Source organism: Thunnus albacares, chromosome 14 (assembly GCF_914725855.1).
Source record: "Thunnus albacares chromosome 14, fThuAlb1.1, whole genome shotgun sequence".
Classification (NCBI taxonomy): domain Eukaryota; kingdom Metazoa; phylum Chordata; class Actinopteri; order Scombriformes; family Scombridae; genus Thunnus; species Thunnus albacares.
This window is the reverse complement of record NC_058119.1, coordinates 15125656-15152551: the sequence shown is the minus strand read 5'-3', so window position 1 is coordinate 15152551 and position 26896 is coordinate 15125656. Positions and strand designations below refer to the sequence as shown.

Below are 26896 nucleotides of genomic sequence, written 5' to 3'. Positions count from 1 at the left end.
TGCAGTTTTGAGGGGTTTATTATGGTCATTCTCTGCTATGCTACTGCTCATAAGACATTTCATAAGCCATGCCTCCACCTTACTTATAATTACGCCAATAACTAGGCAAAATACTGGTGGTTCTAATTCAGTCATTTAAAAACTTCACCTTGGCATTGCAATGTGTAGGGGACTTATCACAAAATGTATTAAAGAGAGATGGGAAAAAGAATTTAATGATGAAATAATCAGTCATTTTTCTTGCTCTGATTATTGGCGTGAACTCTGTTGGAAAAAGATCCATTATTACATTGGAAACACATCTAACATCAGTAGCCTCAGTAGCCAGAAACTGTGTAATTTTCAGTCAAACCACTCCCACAGTGTGAGGAAGCTTCACTCACTCCCTCACCAATCAGGTGAAAGTGCTTTTATTCATTAGTTTAATGTAATATTTGATTTGTAACATGTATTCATTGTCTAAACTTAGGATCCACTTTAGTTGATTAGTACATTGTGTTTTCATTCAAATATTTGTTTCACTGGTTTCTTCTTCTTCGGGATCCGCTTCCTGGTTGAGGATGTTGCTCTCATGAACGTGCGTACCTGAACATCACTTCCTCCACCAGGTGTTGGTAATATGGACTGTACCAAGTGGGACTGTGGGAGGGAGGAAGCAATGGGTTTTTTTGTGTTAGTTAGGGTTAACCCTAACCCTAGAGTTTCCTACCAGTGCTAGCCTGAATATCATGTTGTAGTGTTATTGTACATTTTAAAGCATCATTGAAAAAAGTTAATGTCACCATCATTTTTAATAGCTTTAATTGTCTTTTAATTGTACCCTAGATATTAGCTACGTAGGTGGGTTTGACCAGGCAGTATTTAAAGCTACTGCTTAGTTCATTTGGCCTCTTGTCTCTTTTGCCTGTGGGCTGGGCGGCCCCTTCTGTGTCAGTGAGTTTACTTTGTTTTGTATTCATGGCCTTTTTGCTATGTATATTAAACTTGAGACAGAGTAAAAAGCAGCGCTCTGACCCAAGTTCCTGGACTTTTATGCTCACTTCTCATCCTCCAAACCTCACAGAATTGCTTGCTTACATCCTGATCAACAGGGTTTCAGATACTTACCCTGCACACAGGTTTTGTTCAAAGATATAAATATTTGGGGAAAATATCTGAAGGCTCCAGATTCTATTGAAATGCTTTTGCTCAGGGGACCTGCCAGAAGGTCAGAGAACAGATACCTACTGAAAATATTTACAGCAAAAAACACTAAAAGCACATTTATCCAGCTACAGCAGATAATTGGCTTGAAATCAGGGATATATGAGATGAAGACTGTGTAATGATTTATACATTGACAGATGTTCTGACAGATCATCATCCCCATCCACCTGAAGTTCCCCTGCAGTTTATTATGGTCACTCCCCAGACAGCTTGCGGGGGGTGATGAAGTGTATAATCATAGTCCTATATAAGTGTTTGTGTTTTTTTTGTCCAAAGACATTAAGATGTTCCACCCATGCAGGTAGCTTAATAATAACAAATGTTCTGCTTGTCACACGCAGACTTACCACTAATTTCATAAATTAGAGCAAGAGCAAAACAGTTGAGTATGTTTTATTTGCATGACATGCTAAGCCAGCACTTGAAAGGATGTAGGCCCAAGAATAGAACCCTGTTAAGACCGTTTCCACCAACACCTTTGAAGTCAGTCTGTAGCTCCCAGGGAGGATGTGACAGAGGGCTAAAACGAATGAGATCCCTAATGGAAAAAGACCCTTGAAGCCCTCTAACCCTCCCCGATCCGATGTGAGGACACAAAGAACGTGTGTGGCAGATAAAAAATGCGAACCTTTACAGACGTCTCCTTCCCCATCACTTTGCATTCGCATTACTCTCTTCAAAGGGGCTAATTCAAATGCTACAAATGCAAATATGTCTGAATAGTTCCCTGCAGGCATTGTCACTTTGAGAGAGAGAACTTATTTGAGACGCGGTGCAGAAGACAAGTGGGTGGTGGGTGCCAAAAACGGCTTTTAAACAGTGGGGCCTAGGTTGGCAGAATGTCACATATTTTACAGGCGATTTAATTGGTTGTGAACGGTTTGATGTGCTATGAGGAGAAAAAAAAAAGTGGTCAGTATAATAAATGACTGAGACGAGAGCCAGAAATGAACTAAGCAGCTTTGATAGTAAGTCTGCCGTCAGCGGTTGGTTTTGTCAGGATTTAGATCTGCAGGGAGCCCAAGGAAAGATTTGGCATTTAGAAGATCAGTTGAAAAGACAGTGAGTCATGTCCCAGTTCAACCTGCCTCACCTTTGGTGGGACCAGATAGATTTAATGCATCAGATCTCTGGCCTGCCATGATGTGTTATGACACTTAAAGATGGCCCTAATGGATCCGTGCATTAATTATGAGTAATACTTTATCATTCTGTAGCTCTTAGTGAACTGCATCAATATTAGACTCAGATATCAGGACATTAGCAGGAGATGTATAGTGTGAGATGAGGACTGAAGAGGTGGGAGGGTGAGGATGTCATCTCTCAGCGCTTTCAAGGTTAGCTGATTTTTCACTATAAGAAGTTATCAGCTTCTCTCATCTCTATTCACTTTAGCCCTCAAGAGGTTTGCAGGATTTATTTAAGATTATTGTGAAAACTGCTCTTTATGGTATTCAGACCAACTCAAGAAATAACTGTTCCTTCCTCACTCCAAACAGAATGAACATTTCTTTTGCCTCTGAAAAGTAACCAGAGTCCCCTATTTCAGAGGCGCTCAGAAATTCACGTTTTAATTCAGTCTGTCAAACCTACAAAAAGAGCCTTTTGTGATTGTTATTGAATGGTGTTGAATTGCCTCGTAAAACACAACAGTGTGACTGATGGCCACTTTCATGCAGCGACAAGGAGGCGGCTGATGAGCCGAACACAATTACTGAAATGACATGTTGCATTGATTAGTTAATAGCACATTTACGTGGGACTTCATAATTGCAGACTTTCACCCATTTACTACAAAAAAACAAAAAACTAAGACTATAAAGGAAAATGGCATGAAGTGAAATGACTTTGTGCTCTTTGCCTGAAACAGAATTAACAATAATCAAACAGAATGTGAGGATGATTCAGCGGCCTTGTGATCAGAAAGACTTGCATAATTCAGATGTCCCGGGTTCAATGCCAGTCAGCACTCAGTTTAGTCAAACTACTGTTGGAACGTCCTTGATCACAGCAATACTGAACATGCTCGCTGCACTACATGTTTGAAATATCAATCAACATGCAACATGCCACGCACGATGAATAAATTATTTGAAGCAGCAGTTCCCAACATTTATTGTTCCACGTACAGTACCTCCACAGCCGTGTGGGATGAACTTGAAGTGCCCCTTCATGCTTCAAAGGTGTTAATCTGAATAGGTTTCAAACTAGATGTTATTAAATATTGTTAATTATATAAAAGTGGATATTCTGACAGTATTTTTCCATGCATGACATAGTGATTTTTATTCATAGTACATTTTCTCAAGTTTCTATTCTTTCAACCACTAGTGGCAGAAGCTGGACGTTTCAACTATTTGACTATCAGTCGATCATGACACGTGGTGTTCAGGTGTTACAGCTAAATCAGGTTGGAGGGACACATGCTGTCTTCTTATTATAGCTGTTAGTATATTGGTCATTGTACTACGATGAATAAAGATTAGACTTGTATTAATTTGTAATCATTTCTTTTTGTGTCTACACTTGAGATCTATTTTATTTTTCCTGTTGAGAATGGCTGATTTAGTGCATTATTCATTCAACCTTACACAATGATAAAGTGCTGTCTCACATATAAAGATGTGCATTTCTTTGAATTTTTTAAAAGTTTTATGTAAAAAAAAAGTGAAATCGAAAGAATTATGCATACAATACGAGAAAATATACACACAATATACACATACAGTACTGTACTGTAGCAAGAAAAAACTAAAACATTCTCAGTCATTTGAGAGCACTGTTCACACACAGATTGCAAATGGTGGCAAAGACCCGTTTCACATATGATTGCCACTTGCAAATTGCAGATATATTTCTGAATCCTGCAGTCGTCTCACATCTTCATGCACCAGCAGCAAGTATGAGGTTTTGTTTGATTAGTTAAATGTGTCAAAATCAATAGGCGAGGAATTTATCTCTTGTTGCGAATCACACCTGTATGTCTGTTGCAACTTTGGTGAAACGGGCCCCAGTTTGACACATTTTTCTGAAATGCTGAAATCTCCTCTAATGTAAAATGTTATGCGAGTTAAAGAAACTTTTTTTTTTTAAAAATATACACAATATTTCATTTTTGAGCACTCTCACTATATGAAAACACACATAAACACAGACAATGTGATCTTTTAAGGATTTATCAATCATGTCATGAACTGAAAAATATTTACAAGCACCTTTATAAAAAAAAAAAGCTTTCACCTTGGCAGGGAGCTGGTTTTATAAGTAGTAGTAATGTGTGTTTGAGGGGCTTTATACTTGCAGATTCAAAGCCAGGATATCAAATGACTGTCACCACTCCCACTTCTCTCTCTCTGCTTCTCTTAAATCTCTGTCATGACACCTTAATTTTTACTGTGCCATTGCGCGCCACATCTCCTCTAATTACACTGAAAGATACAGCTGTACCACACATTAATGTATGTGCATATGTGTGCGCGAGAGTGATTTAGTGTTCCGACTGTGGTTCATTAAACCCTGTGAATCTTCAGAAGAAAACCGGCTGAAGCTCAGAGTGTTGATCTGGTTTTCATGCTGTGTGTGTGTGTATGTGTGGGTGTGTGGCTGATCGCAGGCCTGTGTGTCTGTGGATTAGACTCAGGGGGTCGAACTTTGATCATAGGGTTCTGTGCAGAGGAGAGAGGGGGTACAGACAGACGGGTGGAGAGAGAGACATTGAAGGAGGGGAAGAGACAAATATATCAGCAAATGGGTGGCAAGATTTTCACCCTCTTTTTCTCTCCTTGTGCTGTCCCTTCCTTGTCTTTTTTTTTTTTTTTACCCCTTTTCTCCAACTCATTTCTTCAGTCTCTCATAATCACAGTTTTTTTAGCATCTCTCAGAGCTGCAAATGACAAAAATAAAGCTGGTATTGATTTTGTTTGCAGTCTTTTTCCACGCACCTTTTTGTCTGCACTCGTAAATGTTGTAATGGATTCCCTGTAATATGTTTCCCTGATGATGTACCTCCCTCTACCAGCAGTAAACTTTTCTCCAAGATCAAACTGCCTTTTTTTTATGGTTTCCATTTCAATCAGTTTTCTCTCATTACAACATTATTTAAGATGTTTTAAAGGAATGAACAATGGCACAAAGCAAGGTTAAATCCTTGTGTCTGATATGCTTATCATTGTATCATAACGTATGATTAATCATGTGCTCACATGAGCTGATAAAAAGGTATGATCACATTAGCCTTTGGTACAAAACTGTTCCGCACTCAGCCCTGAAAAAAAAAGATGTAGTTCTACAATACTGACCCCTTCATTTTCAAACACAGTCCATCAGTCTTTCAATTGGCCACCAGTGCAAATTTACAGGTCAAAGAAATTCTTTGAAAACAGACTTCAGATTTTTTTTGTTCTTCATTTTTGAAAAGAACTTTTATACTCTTAAATTGACCCTTTCAACCATTCTTAAGCGAGTACGGGTCCTGTTCTTTTCATTGCGATAAGTCGAGGAGTTGATATGACAGAGGTTAACAGAAGAGTTCACAGAAATAGACAGAGATCATACCATATTGCTCACTGTCTCTGTTGCTATCACTGCTTCTGTCTTTGCCTCATTCTGTCTCTCTCATGCACGTACACACTCTCCCTGCTCTAACTTTGCATATCTAATTCAGAAATTAAAGGTATTTAAAGGCAATTAAAGGCAGTGGCCCACTGCTAGTATCAATTGAGCCGTTTTAGTTTGGCATTTAAAATATCACTTCCACTACAGCTTTATTTTTCAATTCTGATCACCTGTACAGTCACACAGGCATGGAGACTCACGGCCTTCATCCTTCCCTGAGCGTGCAGCGACGTGATGAGGCAGTAAATATGGATGAGTTTGTTGCTTTCTCTCACAGTTTCTGGAGATTTGTGTTGAGCATCGGGCCCCCGGAGCGCTCTGGCAGCCAAAGCTTTTCATGAATCTTCTGTTCGCTGTTCAATTATTCAGTCTGGTTCCACGCTGGAGACGGCAACGACAGGCCGAGAGGATAGAGAGACGACGGATGCAGGGGAAGAAGCCACTGGTTTAACGTAAATCACAGGTGGTTTCCTCTCTCTGACTTTGCTCATCCTGTTCTCTCGTTCCGTGCTTGTCCTCATAGTTAATGTGGTGGGAAGCAGTGAGGCCCCTGAGAGCTACATGCATATTAATGTTGTGACTAAACCCTTGCACACAGATGACAGGTGCTATTTATGTTATCAACAACCAATAACTTCCTCACAGGTTTAGTCTCTCTCCCCTTCTGAGCACACAAAGTCCTTGCGCTTTTTGAATCGGATCCAGGATTATAATTCTGCCAGAGAAGTGAGTTTCAATGACTGCTTCACACTCATGGCTCATGTTCACAACGTTAGTGATGTGAATCCACCAGTTTGCTCATGCGTGCACGCAGGCTGGTTCTTTTTTTTTTTTTTTAAACACAAACGCACCCCGTGTCAACGTCACTCAACAGGGAGTTTTTTTTCCACATGAGGTTTCATTTCAAAGATGAAGAGGTGATGCTGCAGTGAGAAAAAAAAGGGGACACAGCACAAACCAGCAGGCAGGAGATGAAGATTAATTAAATCTCCGGGGTTTATAGGAAGTTTTGTGGGGCGAGCAGGAAACTCTCAATGTATCCCCCATCTGTGTGGTGGCTCTGATGTCGTCAAATGATGGACGAGCGGCACGCATCACCACAGGTCTTCAAGCAAACATGAATACTTAAATTTTTTCCTCATTAGATCTCTCCCAGGAGCTATTCGTTCACATCTATGTTTATCCTTTAATCACAGCAGCTGGCAGCAAAGAACAGGACAAAACAAACACAACAAGGGCGACGGCTGGATATTAAACTGAATCAACAGTTAAGATGGGAAGGGCTCTTATAAGACAATGTTTTTCAGATGATTCCCAACAAACAATAATTAAAGAAACCTTATTGTCCCACAAAAAAATAAAAGATTTGCAGCCTGTCAGTCAGTGTTTGTGTGTGTCTCCCGATCAATGACACCAGCAGAGCAGAGCCAGCGGTTTCCCTTCACCGGCATGCGATTGCATTACAGCAGGGCTCATTGCCTCATTGCAGACCCTCACATTCTATTACTTTCTGCTGTACATATCTGAATAGTCAGCACAACAACCGAGGCTCTCCTCTCCTCTCCTCTCTGCCCCTCATCCCTCTACCTTCTTCCGTTATATCTCTTTGATCAGCTCCATCTTTCTGTCTTTCCCCCAAACTCCAACTCGTTTCACTGTCAGAGGTATGATTGACAGCCGTGAGCTTTCACATAATTGCATCATAATTTCCCACTCTTGCACTGTTGACTGCTAAGCCTATAATACAACATGTAGATGTGCATTTATCTCTCTGCTTGTTTACTTTAACTTCTGACTCAAATATTATAATCTGTCATTTAAAGTTGCTAAATACGACTTCTCAGTGCAGAATTAGGTTTATAAATAAGGCCATAATCACTTAATGCGGTTATAGCGTATGTGGATGATTGCTGTGTTATTTTGCACTATAACATCATGTAGTTTTTACCAATTTTGGTGGAATATGTTGAGAACATTTCAAAGCTCTGATGTTTTTAATATCTTGGCCTACTTGAGCATTAATTAGTTTTTTTGTTATCAAAAGCAACAGTGTGAGACTTAAAACCTTTTTCTTTGAGGAAAAGTATCAAGAATAAAATGGAAAATTAACTGTTGAAAGTCCTGCAGTCAAAACTCTACTTCAGTAAAAATAAACAGACGGATGACAAATTAAGGGAAAAACCGGTACAGGTCTGAATGCTTGACCCCTACAGTGAGGGGATCTGGTGGCTCTGTTATGCTTTGGGGGGCATTTCGCTGGAATGGTTTGGGTCCACTTATCCCCTTAGAAGGAAGGGTCACTGCAAATCAATACAGAGTTGTTCTGAGTGATCACCTTTATCCTATGATGAAACATTTCTATCCTAATGGGAGTGGTCTCTTCCAGGATAACAATGCCCCAATTCACTGGGCACGAAGGATCACTGAATGGTTTGATGAGTATGAAAACGATGTGAATCATATGCTATGGCCTTCACAGTCATCAGATCTCAACCCAGTTGAACACCTATGGGACATTTTGGACTGATGTGTTAGACAATGTCCTCTATCACCATCATCAAAACACCAAATGAGGGAATATCTTTTGGAAGAATGATGTTCATCCCTTCTGTAGAGTTCAGAGAATCAATGCCAAGGTGCACTGAAGCTGTTCTGGTGGTACATGGTGACCCAACACCTTATGAAGACACTTAATGTTGGTTTTTCCTTTAATTTGTTGTCTGTCTGTAGAAATATTATCAGAAAAACATACCTACCTTACAGGTGTACTAAAGTATAAGCAGCATTTTACTGTTGCAGTTGGTTGAGGAGGAGCTACTTTTTTACTAATTTACATTGTTTGGGTATGTCAGTCTGGAACAAATCATCATATTTTAGAGGCTGATCATAGTTCTGTATGTAAACCTTAATCTGCAAAGTAACTAGTAACTATATACTATATCTAAAATGTAGTGGAGTAAAAAGTATAATATTTCCCTCTAAAATGTAGTGTGGTAGAAGTATAAAGTTGCATCAAATGTAAATGCTCAATTAAAGTAGAAGTACCTCAAATTTTTACTTAAGTAAATCTGCTTAGTTACTTTCCAGCGCTGCATACGCCAGTTTAATTTTATATGACTTTGGGCTCTCATGCCGTGGAGGTGACCTTGTGGTGTGCAGCACTAGAGGTCGATACCTCTGGCTTGTCCTGGTGGACTGAGAGGACTGCTGAACTCGTCCCTCACTCATCATCAGCAGAACAGAGGGGCTGTTAAATGTGACGGCCACGCTGTTTCCCCTTTAACTCAGCGCCATCAGATCCAATGTGACATGCACAGTGCTGCTACGCAGATCTGAACTGGCTTCTCACTTCACACCAATCTTCACGGCCTCTTCACAGGGCAAATGCTACTGTCTCCTCCAGCGCTGGCATGACACACACACACACACACACACATACACACACACATGCATACAGTTAGAGAGCGCACATAGAGATACAAACAACCTCCCCACTCGACAGGCACATGGAGCTAAATGGCCAATTCATTTTCAGTGCATGATGATTCATCTTTGGGTGTCAGTTTCCCCCTGTGGACCCATCTCTTGTCTCTCTGTCTCCTCTCCCGCCTTTGACACTCCTCTGTCCTCCCCCCCCGCCGCCGCTGCTCAGCTCTCTCTGGAGTCCCTGATTTTAAATTGGGGAAGTAGAATTCATGAGGGAGCCTGCAAATCTGTCTGAAGTTTAATGAATACTAAAATGTGTTTGTGTTATTCCTGGAATGGAGTTTGGTTTTCAAAATGAGCTGAGGTTATTGATGAGCACATGGGGGAGGTTTGCTCTATATTTTTTTTTATTTATTTTGTTTGTTTGTTTGTTTTTTTCCTTTTTTAAACTTCATATTTTTGTTGAGTTGCTTCAATGTTTGTATTTCTATTAATACTATTGGGATTGTTCTTTTTAAAACATATAACAGTGATGTTCTATATGTCTAAGTCTATGTAATGCCATGTAATTTCCTTTAATTTTTTCTCCATGTTTTATTAGTTTGCACCTGAAGTCTTTAAGCCAGCGCACCAAAAATTACATAAAATATTTATTCTTGTTTTATTTTTTTAATGTATTTTCAATGAAAAAGAATAAGAAGAAGAAGAAGAAGAAGAAGAAGAATAAAAACAAAAAGGAATCTGAGCCAGTTTGATTCTTTTTATAGTAGGCTATATCCACCCCTGGAAACCTCCATCTATCCTAATGAAAGGGAGGCTACATGGGGATAAATGTTAATGTTGAGGCTGAGGTTATTTGAATAGCAAATTTTAACTAGCAAAGCAAAAGCAAAGCAAATCACATAAATTTTCCAGGAGAAAATGTGTGTGATGTGTGAGCTCTATTGCTAATTGGCATAATTTTTGACTTTATAATCAGTAAAAACTCACTGACCTGTATACATTATATTAGCTGAGTAAAAGGTAACATGCCATTTCTTTAAAGGTGTTATAAATACAGTGTGATTGAATGCACTTCAATGCTCAGTATAACTCTTAATACCTCACCTCATTAATTGTATGTCTTCATAATGATCTTACTTAATGAGCATTTTGACATTTGAATTTGAGTTTTTTTTAATCAATAATGTAATGAATAACATTAATGAAGCCATGTCAGTGAGTCAGTATACACAATACCAGCGTCCTAAACAGACTCATCTAAATTGAATGCATTCATTATGCATGTTATTAATTACACCTGTGCTTCATGCAATGATAATTAAAGATGTCTGCCATGAAAAACGTCAATACATACATCATAATCATAATAAATCACCAACTATATTGATAACTGATTCATTGTTTTGAACCATTTTTTAAGAAAAACATACTGGCTTCTTAAATGTGAATATTTTCTGGTTTCTTTAGTCCTCTATGATAGTAAATTGAATATCTGTGTTGTGGACTATTGGTCAGATAAACAATGACATCATAGGTTGCATCTTAGGCTTTGGGAAATTCAAGATATCTCACAAATATTTTGTGAGAGCTTGTGGATTTTGCTAAATTACCACAACTTTTCTGCATGAAATGGCCAAAGCAACAGACTACTTGTGATTTTGACCAATTGTTGCATTTTGTGTGTTTAATAATGTTTAAATCACTGATTCCAGTAGGTGCTAACGCTGAGGTTAAAGTTTATTTAATAAAGGCTTATAAATGGAACTCCAGTAGAATTGAAATATAGTTGTTTCTGTGATATGCAGTATGCTTTTTTTTTTATAGAAAGCAGTGATTACATATGACTCTTCGTTGGTAGAAGTTAAAAAAAATTGCATTGTTTTCCTTTGCTTGCAATTTTCCCAATTCTTGCAATTTTACCATGTAAAAAGAGCACATAAAACATACATTCTTGAGAAAAGCTGCTGCAAATTCAGGCATTTTCGGCTCCAATAATCACACAGACACACACACACACACACACACACACACACACACACACACACACACACACACACACACACACACAAACATACACACAAACTCAGTGAAATCCTGGAGGGACTGTTTAGAGGCATTCAAACCCATCTTTAATGGCCTTTTTCTCACAGCAAATCTTTTGACTTGTCATAGTAGGAAAAGCACAGGTGTTAGTAATAACATTTACGATGGCTCCGTCTGTTCAAGTGTGTCAGTAAGCAATGCAGTGTGTCAGGACCGTGAAACTGAAGCAGCTAAAGGGGGATTCAGCCACCTGTGGCTCTCCGGCTGCAGGCCTGTCAAACAAGCCTGCAGCGACTCTTTCCTCCGCCGGGGGGCGCTGCTGCACACACCGACAGTGACACTGAGCACTGAGCTGGTTCCGGTTGATTTCAGTTGGCGGGCTAACCGAAGCTAGTGGAAACCATCTAACTATAAAATATATTAGTTTATTATATAAAAAGAAGAAAAATAACCGTTTAAAATAAAAACACCGAGGAGGAATGTTTCAGCAGGATTGTTGTGAGGATGAAAACAGGGAGGCGGTGTGAGAAGCGTTAAAGTTTTAATAGCTAGCTTGATATTGATTTGTAGATATGCTCCATTTTTAACCCCAATAAATGAACTAAATCCAAGATGGAAGTGAATATTGTGGTGGCTGCTTCTGGAAGAAAAAAACCCATCTGATTACAGGTAAGATATCTCCGTCAATTATAGTGTGTTTGCTTGTTTTTATAGGCATTGTTTGTCTCTGTGATGAATACTTTGCTAATTGGTTGTCTGTGTAAAGTTTGCAGGTGTCGGTTAGTGTAATTCAGACTTGATAGAAGTGTTGGACAGATGGATTTGAAGGAGAGTATAGATAATTTTGTTATGTTTGCTGTCAGGGAAAGTCAACAGATGTAGGGTGATTGATTCACATAGAGCCAGTCTACTTTGATGTCCCCTGTAGCTGCTGAATTAATTATGCTAATTAGGTCCTGTATTAACTGCAGGTGTGTATGAGTGAAGGTTTGCTTATACTGTACAATGCACTCATCTAATATTACTTTATGTTTTTGCTCCTGGGATCTGATATGTGTGTGTTTTTGTTGGCAAACAGCCTGAATTTCATATCGGTAGTAGGGGTTGGTTTTCTACAGTGTGTCACAGTGGTTAAAGGCAACCTCATCTCTTATTTAACTGGAGCTGGAACTGTTTTTTTGCTTGAATATATTTATTGGTTTTCATATTTTTTTGACATAACATAACATGACATAAAAAGTAAAACAAAACAGAAAAAACAAAGAACAGAAAAAGAAAAAAAAAAAAAACCTCACTGGCCACTTTATTAGATACACCTGTGCAGTCTAATGCAATCCAATACAACAGCTCTGCCATAAATTCTACATTTATGAACTGGGTGGTGGTATATTGGAGTGCATTATATTGAAAAGTGTTCCTAATATTTTTTATGTGTATTTTCTTCAGACTCTATAGTTGTGCTTGAAACTTTTCACAAGTGTACACAGCTGCAAATGTGAATGATTACTATTTGTTGATATTATATTGGTTAATTTATCGGCTATGTTTCAAGCAAAGAATATGGATGTTTAAGGTGAGGGAGCACTATCAGTGATTTTTAATTTATTGCATTAATTTATGAACTAGGGCACCAATTAATGATCTATTTCACTATCAATTAATCTGTTGATTAGTTTCTCGATTCATCAATTAATCTTTCGTCCATAAAATGTCAGAAAATGGTGAAAAATGACGATTACTGTTTCCCAGAACTCAAGATTGCAACCTGTAATGTCTTGTTTTGTCTCGACCAACAGTCCACAACCCAAAGATTTTCAATTTACTTTCATGGAAGAGTGAAAGACCCAGAAAATATTTACAATTAAGAAGCTGGAATGAGAGAATTAAAAGAATGTTTTTCTTTAAAAAAGTGATTTGAAATATCGATGATCAAAATAGTTGGTGATTTAGTTTCTGTCGATCAATTAATTGACTAATTGTTGCAGCTCTATTATCAATATTTGTCAAAGTTATGTGTGAATACTGCTGTGTGAAAGATTGTGGTAAATTTTATCCTTTTAATAAATGTGATGGAGGCATTGAGTGTGGGCAAGTCCACTTGAAATATCGACTTTTGAGTATCAGTGGTGTATTTTATGAATTACACCTTTATTTACTCAGGTTTCTAGGTGACTCAGTGGATAGGTGATGTGAAGTTTACTGTTGATAAGCTTATAACTCCTGGTGCTGCAACTGGATGAGACACATGGCAAATACTGTTTGTTTTTTTTTGTTTTTTTTTAAAGATTTGTCATGAAACAGATCAGATTTCAGGTTTTCAGATTTTATTCAGATTTATTCATGACCACAGTTGATGGTGATAATCAATAAGTACACTGACAGATCACATAGGATTCATTGTTTTGATCGTTGGAATTGAGTATATTTGAATGAATATTGATGTTTTGTGGGTGGAAATTGATGATGTGCAGTATGTAAGCATATTGATGTTTGGCTGTTACAGCAGAGGGGATGTGTATTACATGTACAGTATGTGACAACGGATCCATCACATGACTGCCTTTGATGGATGGAAAAAGGAGGACACTGTAAAACTGTCTCCTATGGGTTGTGTTCATGTTTTAAATATTCAGTTTCATTGCAGGATGTATGTAGTATTCATAGAAATATTATCAGTAAATGTGTAGATGTAGTTGTGGTGATGGATGAACGTTAGGGTGGCCTGGTTCTACACTGTGTCTCACATGACAAGTCACTCATATTCAACCATGATGAATAAATGATACAATGATTTTTCTCACCTAAACTAACTGAACTTGAACCAATGAAAATAGCTGGCAGTGAATATTTGGTGGATGTAATCACGATATGTTGAAGAAAAGTGGTCAGATCTGCAATTTCCCCCTAAACATATTTCACAATTTCCTACTGTTTAAGGTTGTTATAAACTCTGCATGTGTGTTATTTAATTTCCCTGGCCACTATTTACAGCTAGTTAAGTACACTGTCATGTAATAAAGCATGGATTTGATTAAAACTATTTTTAAAACTGTAAACTCCACTCAGTCGCAATCCTGCTGAATCTCCTCCAGTACTTCCCCGAAGCAAGGGGCTAAAAAAGTGCAGGAGATAATTTGCTTCTCTGCAAGTGGGTCACTAAGTAGCAGCGGAAGGTGAAATATTGAGATGCATTAAATCATTGGTAGCTTAAAGGTGGGATGTTGTGAGCTTAAAAGAAGTGTGTGAGTACATCTGTCAGTGTGTGTGTGTGTGTCTGAGATGTGTGAGTGTGGGTGTTTCATACTCTGGGTCTTTAATAAGTTAGGGCCACTGGAGCCCAGGGTTTAATTAAGAGTTAGAGACAGATTTAGGCCTCAGCAGCACCACGCTGGTCTTCTCCTTGGAGACACACACGCGCACACACACACACACACACACACACACTGCAGCAACAGGGATGTCCTTGGATGTTTTATGAATCACACTCCTAATACCTCTGTAATAAGATCGGCACTTTGCAAGAAAATTGCACAGAGAAAAGAGGTAGAACCGAGAGATAAAAAGCCTAAAAGCAAAGGAACAAAAGGACAGAATTGAGAGGAAAAACAAGGCTCAAAGTTCAGACAGATAGAGGGAATAATAAAAATATTCAGAGCAGTGTGATAAATAGGAGGGGAGAAAGCGGGGACAAAGTCAGATGTGAAATCACATCAGCAATCTTGCATTCAAAAATTTATACATCTGGCCTATTCGGTTCTGAGGGTTTATGAAGGCATAACGAGGAGAGGAGAGGGGAGCACGGGCCCATCACGCTCGATAAAGTCTCTCCTGGATTTATTTACCTCCAGCTGGAGACCTGCAACATATAATTTAAAAATAATAAAAGGGAAACTGTTTTTCTGTGTATGTGTAATGCTCTATCTCCACTCTGTTGCCTCTTTTCAGATGGAATTTTATGTTGTTTTGGCTTCGCGCCTGTGTTTTCTTAAAGCGATAAATATGAGGTAAAAAGGTGGAGATCAAAGTAAGAACACAGAATAAACAGCGCTGCAAAGAGTGCGGGATGAAGCTGAAAGTAAAGATGCTCCTCTTAACACCATATTTTGAAACCCCTTTTTTAAAGAATTCAGCATATTTTTGGGCTGGATGTTTTTAATCACACATTCAAAGGACAATGCTTACATTTCAATACCAGCCGTCTTTTTTTTTTTTTAACACTAAATCGAGTGGGGAACTTGATTTCTGTTGCCTCATCCAAAATGACAGAGTGTTTCCAGTAATAAGTCAGTGCAACTCCTTCTTTCTGTTTCCCTCTCGTACTCACACGCACTTGCATAATGAGCTATGTGTTGTCAAAAACGTCCATAAAGCTGCAGCAGTTTTTCGCTGCATCAGTGATACAGTGCTTCAAAACTACAGCAAATCATTTTAGCACTAACAACAAATCTTTACATCACATCTTTATGGCCTGTGACAGAGAATGTTGTGTCATTTAGTCAACTGGGAGATCAATCTCAACGTCCACTTCAGGCAAACTGGCAAAATGAAAACAACATTTGAAGTGAAGAAGGAATTTAGTAGCACTCTGTCTGCACACGAAAACGTCAATCTGCTTAATTTGTGTTGTTTGTAGTGCTGAATTGATTAGTTGATTAATTGCTTAACAGAAAGTTGGTTGATTAGTTGTTGCTATTGTTAACGTATCAATCAAAAATGCAAAACAAACTCTGCTTCTAACTTCTCACATGTAAAGATTTGCTGCTTTTCTCAGTTTTATATCATTTAGAGCACAAACAATTAGTCGAATAAGCGATTAGTCGATCAAAAGAAAAATAAAAGTCAACAATTTTAATAAAAGAATAATTGTGTTACTGATTTTTCAAGCAAAAATCACCAAAAATCCTTTGTTACAGCTCCAGTCTATAAACTGAATATCTTTGGCTTTTGGACTGTTAGTCAGGCACAGCAAGATATTCAAAGACGTTCTGGGAAATTAATGGACAGTTTTTCATTAGTTTTTGACATTTTACAGACTAAAAGATAAATTAATCAAATCAATTGACGATGAAGATAATCGTTAGTTGCAGCCCTAATATGATTACAAATTAAATATGTTTGTGTTTGGACTGTAGGTTGGGTGAGAATTTGAAGACATCAACCTGGGCTATGGGGAATCTTGATGCCGGACATTTTTTCCACAATTTTCTGGCAGTTTAGACTTATGATTCCTGTAATTGAAGAAAATAATTGACAGATAGTTCAGTAATTAAACTAATGGTTAGTTGCAGCCCTAGTTGGTTGTGTATGAACTTGTGTTTTGTGTGCATTCATCCACATCTCCACATCTGTCCCTGGTACAGTAAAGAATAAAACTGGGATTCTCAGTGGGGTCTTGGGACTACAGTGAATGTATGACTTTGACCCGAAGAAGAAGGTCAGAGCTGATCAAGGCCACTGTGAGTTGTAAGTATGTTATAAAGTGTGCAGGATATTGTGATGCTTCCCAGGCGAGTCTTTAAATGAGCTAACATCATCTATATTAACAGATCCAATCATGTGTGGGATGGCCATATTGACATACTGTATGATTGATGCATGTTTGGATTGGCAATTTTTTGTCTTAAAGTGAAAACCTGAATTTTAGTTAAGGCTGTCAAGAGAAAGCAACAAAGAAGCGATATTCCTTAGTTTCCTTGTGCGCGACACAGCCAGGACACGACCCCGATCGAAGCCTAGCAGACTGTTTGTAGCCTGTGAGATTTACGAGTTGTGAGTTTTCATCTAAAACTCTCTAAGCCTGCTCGGCAGCAGAGGCCTGCACTCCGGACTACCTTCACAATAAAGTGAGATTAATGCTGCACAGTTGTTCAATCAGTGGTACAGAGCGCAAATTTGATTTTGCAGATGAGGCCGCCCTGCCTCTTCTCTCTCACTCCATCCCTCATCTTCATTCCTCATCACATCCGTTTACCTCACAAGATGATTTTTTTTCCCTCAAAAAGGGAAGAGCTTCTAGTTAGTATGCAGAGCAGCGGAAGTACAAACGGCACACTTCTCTTTTTCAGAAGTATGAAAATGAAATATTCATGACTGTAGAGAACTATCTATGTGAGAAAGAGATGAGGATGGAGAACAGTTGTCATTTTGACATGAGCCTCCATCCTAATTTCCATCCGCGCCCTCTTTTCGGGACAGCTGCAATCTTCTTGCACCTGTTGGCTCTTTGAACCTGAAGAACAGACAGCGAAAAAAATAGCCCATCTTTTCCTTCCCCCTCTATCAAACTGTCTGTCTTTTGCCATTTCTCTCCTCCTCCTCCTCCTCCTTCTCTCTTCTCTATTTCTGTTGTTCCTCTGCCAGCTGTCACGTCAACACTGTTGGCGATATCTCTATGGCAGCAAGTAAAAAATACTTGGCAACATCCCAATAGGGATGCCATGGTGAGGAAATGTTCCCACCACTTAATAAACTTGTTGCAACACCAGTGTAACCAGTTACACCGGACATTTTACAAGATAAGATATTCGTCAATGATGCTCAATATCTTTAGAGCGCTTACTTTGCTCTTTAACGTTAGATTTTTAGATCTTCCCCTTACTTAAGAGTGACGGCAGGCTTCAGGCTGCTGCCAGCGGGTTGTCCTCCGGGCACAGCCAGTCGGACGAGCCAGAGGACGACCGCTGCTTAGAACCAGAACCAGAACCAGAACGATCCGCCTCCCATCCGGAGAGAGAAACACCAAGAGCAGGCTGAGCAAGCTGAGAGTGGGAGAGTTTCTGCTGAAAACAAACACCGCGACCCAGGGTGACATGAGAGCAGCTGCTCGCTAGCAGCTACATGCTTTTACAGCAGAGAGCAGAGAGGAGGACAGACGTCTCACTCTGCTGCCCTGTGCTACGACTTTGCTGCTGCTGCTGCTGTCGAAGGAGCAGATACTTTCAGTTTATAATTTTTGGACATTATACAAATTAAAGTTTTTTTATTTGGTGAATGTGGGTGCTGATACGCTAAAATGAACTAAATGGGTTTTATTTCTTTAAAAAAAGCAAAATGACGGTGGGGGCAGTGGGCAAGTAATGTAATTGGTGTATGTCACAACATGTAACACCGGTAACACCAACTACCGCAGAGAGCCTACATACCAGCTGATAAACTGATGGTGAATGAAATGCAAAATAGCTTTGACGTTATGGGGTGTATGCGTTGATGGATACATGGAGGACTACAAGTGTTTTTTAAGAGGTTTAACCAAAAATTCAGTAATGTACAGTTTCAGAGACAAATAACCACTGAAAAAAAGCCTTGAAATACCAAGTACTGCATTTTATTACAGGGCTGCAACTAACTATTATGTTCATTATTGATTAATTAGCTAATTATATCTGTGATTATTTTGTGTCTGTTAAATGTCAAACAGTGAAAAATACCTGTTAATAATTTCCCAACATTTTGTTTGACCAAATGTAGTAGTAGTAGATCTAGAACAGAGCTCAGCGTTTCCCCTACCATTACCTTGGAGGGGCAGCACACCCCTCCAACGGGACCCCCTGCCCCTCCTCAAAGAAATAATATTTATGTTATTTATTCACACACGTTACTGTAAGTGCAATAAAAGCTTCACGAATAAAAAGCCAACAGGAGTAATTTATTAATGTAATCCGCGCAAAAGATGGACGGACGATGACCCCAAACATTTGAAATTCAAGCTGAAATATCTAGTATTAGTCTTCCATTAAGGTGGAAAGTAGCAAGTGTGCGGTAGAGAGAGAGAGGGAAAGAAAGAGAGAGGAGGGGGGAAGCATGTGTTTGACAGTGAGGCTGCAGCGACTGGAGCAGAGAGTATGTAGTTTAGCAGTATGGCTGTGAACGTAGCAGTGCAATGTGTGTACAGTTTAGGCTATTTGTCAGTGAATAAAAACTCCTCGAGACCCAAGCCAAACTCCCATGTCTTGCTTGAACTCCTGCTGTTTAAAGTGAAGGGGGTTAGCCCTGAAGTCAGCAACAATGGATTAGCCTAACTTGACCAGGCTCACTTAAGATGAACTGACCTTTAAGGTGGACCAGCTATTCTTATTTTAGTGACAATCTCAGCTGCTCCTAAACAGAGAACGGACAAATGTCTGGCTGTTGAGTCTCTTCCAAGTTTTGCTCAGCCTCCGCCCCCTCCCACCTCCTCCTCACCCTCTGCCGCCGCCACTGTCCCCCCCAAAGCAGGCAACCTAGGGGAACACGGGAGCTGGATGGCTCATCAGTCTTTGGGTTTATTCTGGTGTTTTACTTTGCCCTTTTAGAAATTCATTTGTGCCTCTGGCAACTGTCAGAAATTTCAGCTAACAAACTGCTCGGTCTAGAGAAGCATCAAGTAGTAATACCAACTGTAAAGAACACACACACACGCATGCATACACAACTTCTTCTGCTATCTTATGAAATTTATCTTGTATTGCCTGCTTTTGACTGCATATAATGACACAATGAACTTACCCGCCAGTAAAACAGAAGGTCAGAATAGTCCCAACCACTGATAAGAAGTGAGATGTCTCTATCTATTCTTTTGATTTTGCACATGTACTGGTATGTTAGTGGTATGAAAAATAACTACTTGTGGTACTAATGTGAAAATTTATGTTACAAATTATAGACCAGAAAGGAGCTCTGTTAATTCATCAGTGCAAAAAACAATAAACATAAGTTTGGTTTCTCCAAACTCTGAGGATTTTATTTCTATTCCACGTTAGTCCATAGGCTATCTTGACTATGAAGTACCTGCATATCTACACAGTTGGTTTTACTTATTCTGGCTGATTGGACCTCTGCTCAGGTTGAAGGTGGGCTGGAACAGGCCTCACAACAAACATTTTGACCTTTCATAAAAGGAAAACTCTCTAACTAATAACATTAATGATGGCCTACTCAGATGTCTCAGTAAGTCATGACAGTGAGCCAGAATACACAATACCAAGACCCCGAAACTGAAGCAGCTAAATGGAATTAAGCCATAATTAAAGCTGCAAGTCGCGTTGAACGGGCCTTCGTGCCCTTGGGCACATCGGGCCATGACGCAATCAAAGGTCTTCTGTCCTGGGCATGTAGATGTCTTCAGAACCGAGCTGTTTTCAGACAGTGCAAGAAGGGGATAAACATCACTTCCTTTGTCCAGTTTCATAGGGGGCGCAATTCAGCCAGTTTGCATCACTGACTGAATATTGTCATGCGGACGTGTTCAGGCCGAGACTCTTATCAAACATGCAAAGTTTGGGGCAGACTGGAGCATTTGCACTAAAGTTGTAGCAATTTCCTCTGTCATGGCGAAACATCAAAACTCAACGCCACGGCCACACGCTTCAGCGATAGCTGAATTATAGCATATTAGGCACATTACCGCCACCCTCCGCTTTGGACTGTAGACTAAATATTAAATCCTACACATCAATCCTGTCTGTCTAATAAACTCAAAAACCCCCCCAAAAAACTGCTACTCCACCCACTTGGCAGGTTCATTAAAGTTTTAATGCTAAGCTCACCCCCTCGTCCAAATATGGTCACTTCCAACTCCAAAAATCAAACGTGGCGATGGCCACATCCAAGATGGCAATGACCATATCGCTACACTTGTGGCTTCACAATGGCAGTTTGCAAAACAATGGGTCACCGCAGTCCACTGCAGCGCCAAAATGGCCGCAGCCAAGCTGTACTACTGGCATTTGGTCTGAATACAGCTTTAGCATACAATTTGCATGAGCACAAATTATGATAATCGATGACAAACCATCAATAAATCTTTTAATCCATCTCACATTATTTACACTGCTTTTTGTATTTTATCGTACTATTTTAACGTCAGCCACGTGTCTAAGGACTACATTTTACAAGACAAAAGTAAGCTGTGCGTGAAATTTAGCCCGCGCCTGCATCTAACCTCACCACACAGTCACCAAACAACAGTCACATTACACATTTACTGTATATGTTCAATGAAAAAATAAAAAGTTATTACTAAAAGCATTGGTAAACTTAACAAAGAGTTCATGCTAACAGAGAAGAAACCAGTTCTTACCACTACACTGTGATCAAGTGTGGACTGTCGCATCCAAGCCGGCTGTTTTATGAGCTTGCATGATGACACGTCATGAGGCCATCACGACGCCCACACACAGTAATCGAGCCACCAGTAGCGCCAATCATGTAAATAAAATGGCGTTTTCTGAGACTTTCTGGAAGTTGACTCACATTTGTACCTAAAAATAGATGTGTGCAAAGTGGAAAAAAAATTTACTCGCACACTGTGCGACTACAATTTACAACCATAAAAGTATATAAAACGCTAGAGGGATTTAAAGTTGAAACAACGGACACAGGAAGTGGCGACGCTCGTAAGGCTAGCGCAGCGTTAGCTGCAGCATGACTGGAAAGAAGCACAACCACTTAGCCTACGCTAGCACCTCAGCTAGCCCCGGCTGTCTGTTTGGATCCAACAGGAGCACCGAACCCCGATTTGTTATTCAGGTTAAAGTGGGGAGAACCAGCGGGTCTGTCAGTCAGTTAAGTGAAGTGTAGCCTGCAAAACAAACACCGGGACCATCAGGGAGAAACAGTCCGTGGAAGAGCTGCTGTGTTCGGCTGCACAGATAGGAAACACCTCGGCTGACCACTCTGTTTGAAAAAAATGTTTATTCTCCTCTGTTTGGGTGATAACAGTGGTTGGCAAACAGCAAATTAGGTGCATTGCTGCCACCCTCTGCTTCAGACTGTGAACCAATGATTAAATCCTACACATTAATCCTGTCTGTCTAATAAACTACAAAAAAAAAATGCTGCTCCACCCTCTTGGCAGGTCCATTAAAGTTTTAATGCTGAGCTCCGGAACTCCAGTCTTCCTGAGTTCTTCACTCATATAGGCTACAGTCTTTCTTGATCATTAGTACAATATATGCTTATATGTGTAATAGTCTCCTCCTCCTTGAAAAAAAAGTAAGCATTGAACACTGCTGTCAGATGTATAGAAACATTAAGTAACTGGGGTGTGGCGCAGTCCAAGGGCTTCTGTCACAGGCATGTAGATGTTTTCAGACCTGAATTGAAAGGTCTGACTTAATTTCAATAAATAAATTGAAAACTTTTGATGACTTTGTGTGTAAAAGAAATTAACTTCCTTATTTTCATCAAGTCTATTTTTAGAAAAGTAAAGACTTTTAACCCACATGACCTGGTCAAAGCCCCAAAGGGGCGAAGACCCTATTGTATTTCGTATGTTTGTTTGTTTCCTCTTCTTCTTATTCTTTCTTTATTATTACGCCACTTCAACCCTTAATTTGACCCCCTAAACATCCTCAAAAACTCACCAAATTTGGCACACACATCAGGTCTGGTGAAATATTTGATAAAATGTAAAAATTAGCCCCCAAAGTGCCAAAATGTGCTCTATAGCGCCACCTATGTATCTAATATGGCCGCCACGGCCCGTAGGAATGTCGTAGAGAGATCGAACCAAAACTCAATTATTCGTCTCATCAAGACCTACAAATCATATGCTGACACCCCTGACCTAAATCCAACAGGAAGTCTGCAATATGCCCATCAAAGTATGACTTTGTGCCAATTTTGGACCCCCAAGAAATGCTATTTACTCCTAGGGCGTTAATGGTGTCGGCTTCAAACTTGAATATATGACTTATGACACTGTGCTGAACAAAAGTTGTTAAAAACTTTGTAATAACTCGAACGGTTTAGATATTATAAGACCTGAAAGTTGTAGTGCCACATCACACCTTACAATGTAAACCAATGGGGAGGCAATCTCTAGGCATGAACTTTGTGTCAAACAAATGATTCTGATGTCTAAACTATAAGTCTGACCACTTTGAAACCTGTATCAATGGATTCACGATGACATATCCTTATGAGGATATTTCACAAGAAGAGTGACATTCTCCTCTCCAACTGAGGGGGAGAGAGAGAGAATAGGAGGGGGGTGGGTGGGTGTGGGGGTTGAATGGAGCTCATTGAGTGAGAGTGACAGTTTAGTGATAAAGTGCTGCAGAAAAATAAAATCAAAACTAAAATTTGTAGCTCTGTACTGCAGCCCCAGCAGCAGGCAAAATAGTGGACAAAGGAAGTGATGTTAATCTCCTTGCACTGTCTGAAAACAGCCAGGTCTGAAGTCATCTACATGCCTGTGACAGAAGACCTTTGATTGTGTCGTGGCCCGACGTGCATGGAGGCGCGAGGGCCTGTTCATCGCTGCTTGCAGCTTTAATGAATAAATGTTATTCCTACAATGTTTGATCAAAATTAGAATGTAAAAAAAACCTGCTGTAGCTGCTGTTTTCCAGCATGTGAACAGACACTTTATCTGAGAGGTATTTGAAGCAATAAAAACAGTTGTCTCTGTTTTCGACAGTCTTCATATCTGTCTCTCACACTTTTGTTAGTGTGATTGTGTTTCTATGCAGGCATGTTATGTGGATGTGTTGTATATTTATCATGGATGATTGTGTAGCCTCAGTACTTTTCACAGAAGGTAGATGACTTATTGATTAAAAGGACTCATTTATTCAGATGAGGCATCTGGAGAGGCCTGGGGGTTTGTTTTAGTTATGAAATCAACCCCCCCCCCTTCTCTATCCCCCTCCCTGAGAAACACCTCACACATTTTACAGCATCCACTCTGGAAACTCTGTAGCTCATAATCTAGAAGAAAAAATCACAAAGAACAAAAGTTTTGGAAATTCTTGTTTGTCATTTGTTTCTTTTAGATTCTGTTTAATAACCCAGTTTGGCAAACTCATAAACTTGATTTCTGTCCTTTGTGTATTTTCAGTCCTGTCTGTTTAATACCCCTAGCATGCAAAATGAATGTCACTTCTGGGTTTTTACAAATAATAAATGAGTTTTTTTCCTCACATCTCTGCTGCATTGACAAACAAGTATTGCGACACAAATATACTATTGTGTATCAGCTTTTATTCTCTTATTGCAAACATCTTTAACAATAAGCGTAAAAATAAATGTCTACAGCTTTACATTTCATCCACGCGACGGCATGGCTCTTGGGGGGGGGGGGTGGGGCAGGTCCAGAGGGAAACATCTCGAGCAATGCGTGGAAACCAACTTCTTGTTTGATTTGTAACTTAACTTACATACAGATCGTAAATGGTAGCATTGCACGTAAACTTGCATGTCCTACAGGGCTCTTGCATGCTCTTGCATGAGTTGCAGTGGGTGTTTTTTTTTCCTGACCAGTGAAACGTATCAAAATGAACGTCAAAATTAACATGCAAATTGCAGCTTGCATGTTATTAATTTAGTGAAATGGGGCCTCTGGGATGTTGCCACCACATGTGTGTGTGTATCACTAGGCCACTATGACGCCCTGAAATAGGTCATCTACCATCAGATCATGTTCCAGATGAGTGGGGACTCGGTTTTGTACGTGAAGTTAACCAGATAACTCAGTAAACCTGCTTTGTGGAACTGGTTTCTACTGCAAAAATCAAGCCATGTTATTTGGGTTTCTCTTGATCAATTAACCTGATTATGGTCAGCCAGTGGAATAGATTATGTACTGTAAAGAATATTTAATATAATCTACACTCTGATCTTTATCTCTCTGACAACATCAGGCTCAGCACAGCAGGGAGTGGGGAGTGATGATATTAACTTCCCCCCTAGAGGAAGGTAGACTAAGAGCCCATAAGTGGATGCTGGAGTGGAGGTGGAGCTTTTGAAATGCTATATGAACAGCAGTAGCAGCAGCAGTGTGGCAGCAGGCATGCATCAAAATGGTGAGCAAAGCACTGACACCTTAATCACACTACCATGATTAAAATGGTGTGTTGGATATATATGTTGCGGTGAAAATAGGAAGTTGCTTGCAGGATTTGCTTCATAAATCGAAACTGGGTTTATCATTAAATGACATTTAAAAAAAGGTTTCTTAACTGTATGTAAACACACTGTATGTTTTCCGTACTTCTTAACCTCTTTCTGTCGGCTTGCCTCTTCTGCTTTCTTCCCCTGAGCTCTGCCAAACGCAGGGGTTCACGGGGGAGGACAACAATGCGCTTCTTGTTCTGATGCCAGGTCATGATTCACTCGTGGCTTCACAGGCTAAATCTTGTGCTAGGCCGAGGCTGATATGACTTATAGACATCATGTGCCAGCTGGGTTGTGAATACCTCAGATTTACTGTGCCTTTCCATCAAGGTGCCAATGTAAGCTGCCTCTAATCTGCCCCGAGTCCTGGGATTTGCCCCATGCTTACACAGGGTTCTGCACATACAACTTCCTGGGGTTAGAGAATGAGATGCGGACCCCTGGAAATAAAGGCGTCAATACTTAATCACGAAGCGAGAATGCACCACACGCTGTAGAGAAGTAAAAGTTGATGTCATAGGTCGGAGAGATCAGTGGAGAAACAGCTCTATTGGAAATGTGGATTGAACTCTGTTGCAAGATGCGAATCTATATTATTGCCTTCTCTATACTACAAAGCCTTTAATCTGAGGCCCGAGTCTTTTGGAGTGCAACACTTGTATCTTGGTTGAGTAAATATGCCGTGGCCTTCATGCATCTCATGTGTGTGATTCAAGTGCATGTGAAAGCTCCTGTTTTGACAGGTGCTCGAATCAGGGATTAGAGTAGGGATGAGAGTTGCATTAATCAGAGGATTCATCCTCTGCTGCTTCTCTCATCCCTCCAACTAAATATACTGCATGAAGCTCTGCAAGCCAGGGAGGGACGGAGAGAGGTTGGAGAGAGACTGAGATGGTGTAAATGTGGTTTCTGAGCTGTCAAATAGAAGCTAATTACTGGAGGGCTGGACATGCTTTCATAGGTGTGTGTTTGTCTATGTGCATGCGTGCACCTGTGTGTGTGTGTATGTGTGTGTGTGTCTTTGGACAGGGGGCTCAAATTGAGAGTGGTGAGAGTGTGAGGTTTGTTATCTTCAAGAGCTGCTCTCTTGGAGCCAGTCTGTTCCTAATACACTAATGCAAGAGGCAGATGGCTCTCTCTCTGCCTCTCTCTCTCTCTCTTCTCTCTTAATGTTTTCATCTATCCCTCTGACTCAGGTCACCTCCATTTCCCACAACATACCATTCACTGTGTCTAAGCGTGTGCGTGCGAGGTGGTGAGTTCATCTCACGGTCTAATTGAGATGACATTTCTGCTCTCCAAATTAAATTATTCAGCTCCTGTATTCATTTGTTCCCCTGTTCCTTTGTTTCTCGTCCACGAGCCGCCTCTCTTTCTCTCCGGGCCAAAAACCACTGACCCTAAAAACTGAGAAACCATAACTTGTGTCTTTATTCGTGGGCTTTGTGAGGTGGCTGAAACTCATTCTGAGCAGCGTGACCTTCACTGAAAGTCAGGGAGTAATGGCAGAAGTGTTGCTGGGAGGAATCCTCCAGTTGTGACCAGAGGTTGAAAGCAATTGATGAACTTTGCTCACTACAGTACTATGTATTATAAAGGTGTAAAATCAAAGGAATGTGAGAACCTTGAGAGGTAAAGTTTATGCACTCTAATCAAAGATTTTGTTTTGGTTTTCTCACCTTTTGTATTGTCCTTGAACTGTTCTTCAAGAAACTATCAAGGAAAATCT

The 26896-nt window shown here is 39.9% G+C and overlaps 1 protein-coding gene across 3 annotated transcripts in view; it reads left to right on the top strand.

Moving 5' to 3' along the window:
• Positions 1-11640: 11640 nt before the first annotated feature.
• The window catches only part of golga7bb (golgin A7 family, member Bb), a 210159-nt gene continuing 194903 nt past the window's right edge, over positions 11641-26896 (top strand). For 2 of the 3 annotated variants that reach the window (XM_044373007.1, XM_044373008.1), the window contains exon 1: positions 11641-11961. The gene's annotated coding sequence lies outside the window, so the exon portion shown is untranslated. Of the gene's footprint in view, positions 11962-24914; positions 25077-26896 lie in introns of all 3 variants that reach the window. The other variant, XM_044373009.1, reaches the window with a different exon arrangement.